Source organism: Oncorhynchus gorbuscha, unplaced genomic scaffold (genome assembly GCF_021184085.1).
Source record: "Oncorhynchus gorbuscha isolate QuinsamMale2020 ecotype Even-year unplaced genomic scaffold, OgorEven_v1.0 Un_scaffold_10282, whole genome shotgun sequence".
Taxonomy (NCBI): Eukaryota; Metazoa; Chordata; class Actinopteri; order Salmoniformes; family Salmonidae; genus Oncorhynchus; species Oncorhynchus gorbuscha.
Window position 1 is genome coordinate 1,666 of NW_025753073.1, and position 3,686 is coordinate 5,351.

Consider the following 3,686-nt stretch of genomic DNA (forward strand, 5'->3'; position numbering starts at 1 on the left):
TGGTAGTTCCCTCCTATACTCCGATACCCTGGTAGTTCCCTCCTATATTCTGATACTCTGGTATTTCCCTCCTATACTCTGATACCCTGGTAGTTCCCTCCTATACTCTGATACTATGGTAGTTCCCTCCTATACTCTGATACCCTGGTAGTTCCCTCCTATACTCTGATACTCTGGTAGTTCCCTCCTATACTCTGATACCCTGGTAGTTCCCTCCTATACTCTGATACCTGGTAGTTCCCTCCTATACTCTGATACCCTGGCAGTTCCCTCCTATACTCTGATACTCTGGTAGTTCCCTCCTATACTCTGTTCTCTGGTAGTTACCTCCTATACTCTGATACTCTGGTAGTTCCCTCCTTTTCTCTGATAGTTCCCTCCTATAGCCTGATACCCTGGTAGAGTTCCCTCCTGTAATATGATACCCTGGTAGAGTTCCCTTCTATACTCTGATACCCTGGTAGAGTTCCCTCCTATACTCTGATACTCTGGTAGTTCCCTCCTATACTCTGATACTCTGGTAGTTCCCTCCTTTTCTCTGATAGTTCCCTCCTATACTCTGATACCCTGGTAGAGTTCCCTCCTGTAATATGATACCCTGGTAGAGTGCCCTCCTGTAATATGATACCCTGGTAGAGTTCCCTTCTATACTCTGATACCCTGGTAGAGTTCCCTCCTATACTCTGATACTCTGGTAGTTCCCATCTGTACTCTGTCATGGTTCGGATGAGGAGCTTATGTACAGTGCCTATCGTTAATTATGATAACTGTTCATGTTTCTTACAGTACAGACAGAAGATCATAAGTAATGCCATTCTCAGGATATATCCCAAATGGCACCCTATTCCCTCTATAGTGCACTACTTTAGACCAGAGCCCTATTCCCTCTATAGTGCACTACTTTAGACCAGAGCCCTATTCCTTATATAGTGCACTACTTTCGACCAGAGCCCTATTCCCTATAAAGTGCACTAAATCTTACACAAATCCTCACATAAAACATATTTGGTGTTGTATCAAGGTCAGGGCCTCTCTACCCTCAAGGCTCTGGTCAAAAGCACTGTGTTACATAGGGAATAAGGTGCAGTTTGGGATGGGCCCCTAGTCTGTGGGATATCCATCCAGTCAGTCTTTGCTTGAATGAGGCAACTAGACAGATGGGTGTGTATATCAACCTATACTGTAACGTGCAGGTCTCTGTATGTGCAGGTCTACTTTCTGTTGTTTTTAGGAGTGCCAGGTAGAGAGTCATCTGATCCAGGTCTTTAACACCAAACATTCCTTGGTCAGGATTTTTATAAGGATTGTAGACCAAAATGTAATTTGAATACAATGAAACTAGTGGCAAGCCCAACCCTACCCAAACACTGTGCTGCTGGTTGGAATGCTGGTGTGTTGTCCTTGCTCTGGGGTAAAGATCTAGGATCAGCTTCCCTTCATCCAATCCTGACCTTCATCTGTGGTTGTAAAAATCTAAAACTGACCCTTTATTCAGGGCAACTTCAACTTCCACCGTTGTCCTACTGAAGGGAGTGACAGAGAGCCTTTACTTTCCTGGGGGCATCGTTAGGATAAAAGGTCAGACACAGGCTCACAAAAGGTGGGTCAAAGGTCAGAGTTAAAAAGAATGATGTCAATGCAGCCAAGTTCCAGGCGTCAGAGGGTTCTGTTAGTAGCCGTGAGGAGGAATAGGAGGAGGAGGAGGGGAGGAGGGAGATCAGAGCCTTGATTAACCAATGAGCTCCTCCCTCCCTGCAGTCCCAAGAGTAACAGAGAGTTGTGGGTAGTGTAGTTAAAGTAATGAGGTCACATGATAGTACAGCAGTGGCAGCGCTCTTTCTTCTCTATACCTGCTGGGGAGGGGAGTTCCTTGGTGGCCGTGGCAGAGCTCTCGTCCTTCCCCTCCGACGACAGTTCGGTGGTGTCACTGAGCGGCCGGGAGCCGGACACCAGGTCGGCGGCGTTGCCGTCCATGGTGGAGTAACCGTCTGTCACCGTTTTCTCCCGTAGCGACTTCTCATCGTCCTCATCGATCAGGACGATCTCAGCCTTGATGGTGCCGTCGAATCCCAGCAGCCTCTTGGTCTCATCCTGGTCGTCTACATTATGATTGCCCATGAAGATCATCGTGATCGGCTTCTCTGCCGTAGCCTGGGGAGCCTCCATCACCTCACCGCCGTATATCACCTCCCGGCAGGGTGGAGGCCGGGTGGTGATGGGGGCGCTTGGAGCGTGGGGCTGGGGCATCTTGTGGGCCGTGGTGGCAGAGCTAGGGACAGCTGGGGGGGTAGTGTAGGAGGAGTAGTTGGTAGGGAGGTCAGCAGAGTGGTCAATGGACCTGGGGGAGGTTTTGGGGTCATCAGCGTCAGCGGGGTTGACAGTGACCTTAGACTTGCCTCCCTGAGCACAGCCGGTGGTCGCCCCGACCCGCTTCATCAGCTCATCCACCTGTTGGGAGCTCCAGTGGTGAACCCCATTGTCCAGGGTAGAGGACCCCCCCGAGCGGACCTCGTAGACAACATTCCGGCCGTCGTCGAAAACCTTGACCCCGCAGTCAGGCACCGTCAGGGCTGACGGAAGACGCTGACAGGATCCTGGTGTCCCCTGTCTTTCTGTCCTTCTCCACATTGATCTCCATGGCGTACATCACTGGATAAAAGACAGACAGACAGGTGGACGGACGGACGGAGGGAGGGAGGGGGAGGGAGAGAAAGAAGATATCATGTTACCATTGTAGTACATCTCTGGGTGACAGACAGACAGACAGACAGACAGACAGACAGACAGACAGACAGACAGACAGACAGACAGACAGACAGACAGACAGACAGACAGGATATCATGTGGTTTCAACTATAGTACAACTCTGGGTGATTATTTCAGATACTATTTGAAGAGTTTGAGATATTTTTGGAAGATGGGCAGGAAGCTTTCCCACAAGGGCCTGAGGTGGCGGAACGGAGTGCTCTCGTTTGGGGTGTAGGGTTTGAGCCTGAAAGTAGGGAGGGGTAGCTCCTCTTGCTGCTCCGTAGGCAAGCACCATGGTCCTGGAGTGGATGCGAGCTTCGACTGGAAGCCAGTGGAGTGTGCGGATGAGTGGGGTGACGTGGGAGGACTTGGTAAGGTTGAACACCAGGCGGGCTGCAGCATTTGATGGCACAAGCGAGGGAGCCAAGAGCGAGTTGCTGTAGTCCAGACAGGAGATGACAAGTACCTGGATTAGGACCTGCTCTGCTTCCTGTATGAGGAAGGGTGGTTCTATGGATGTCGTAGAGCATGAACCTGCAGGATGTTTTGCAGAGAATGACAGGGCCACGCCAATGTTCTTTGATGTCTGAGATGGGGACACCATGGAGTTGTTCACCATGATGAAGAGGTCTTTGAGCAGGTAGGTCTTCCCCGGGAGAAAGAGCAGCTCCGTCTTGTTGATTTTGAGCTTCAGGTGGTGAACCAACATCCAAGCTGAGGTATCTGGCAGGCACGCAGAGATGCATGTCACTACCTGGGTGTCAGAAGGGGGGAAGGAGAAAAGTAGTTGAGTGTCATTTGCATAGCAATGATAGGAGAGACATTGAGAGGAAATGATGGAGCCAAGTGACTTGGTGTATAGAGAGAAGAGGAGAGGGCCTAGAACCGAGCCCTGGGGGACACCAGTCGTGAGTGGTGCAGACACTGATCCTCTCCAC

The 3,686-nt window shown here is 50.5% G+C and overlaps 1 pseudogene; it reads right to left on the bottom strand.

The window, feature by feature from the left end:
• Nucleotides 1–1,612: 1,612 nt before the first annotated feature.
• Nucleotides 1,613–2,681, bottom strand: LOC124030260 (annotated as a pseudogene).
• Between the last annotated feature and the right edge of the window lie 1,005 nt (nt 2,682–3,686).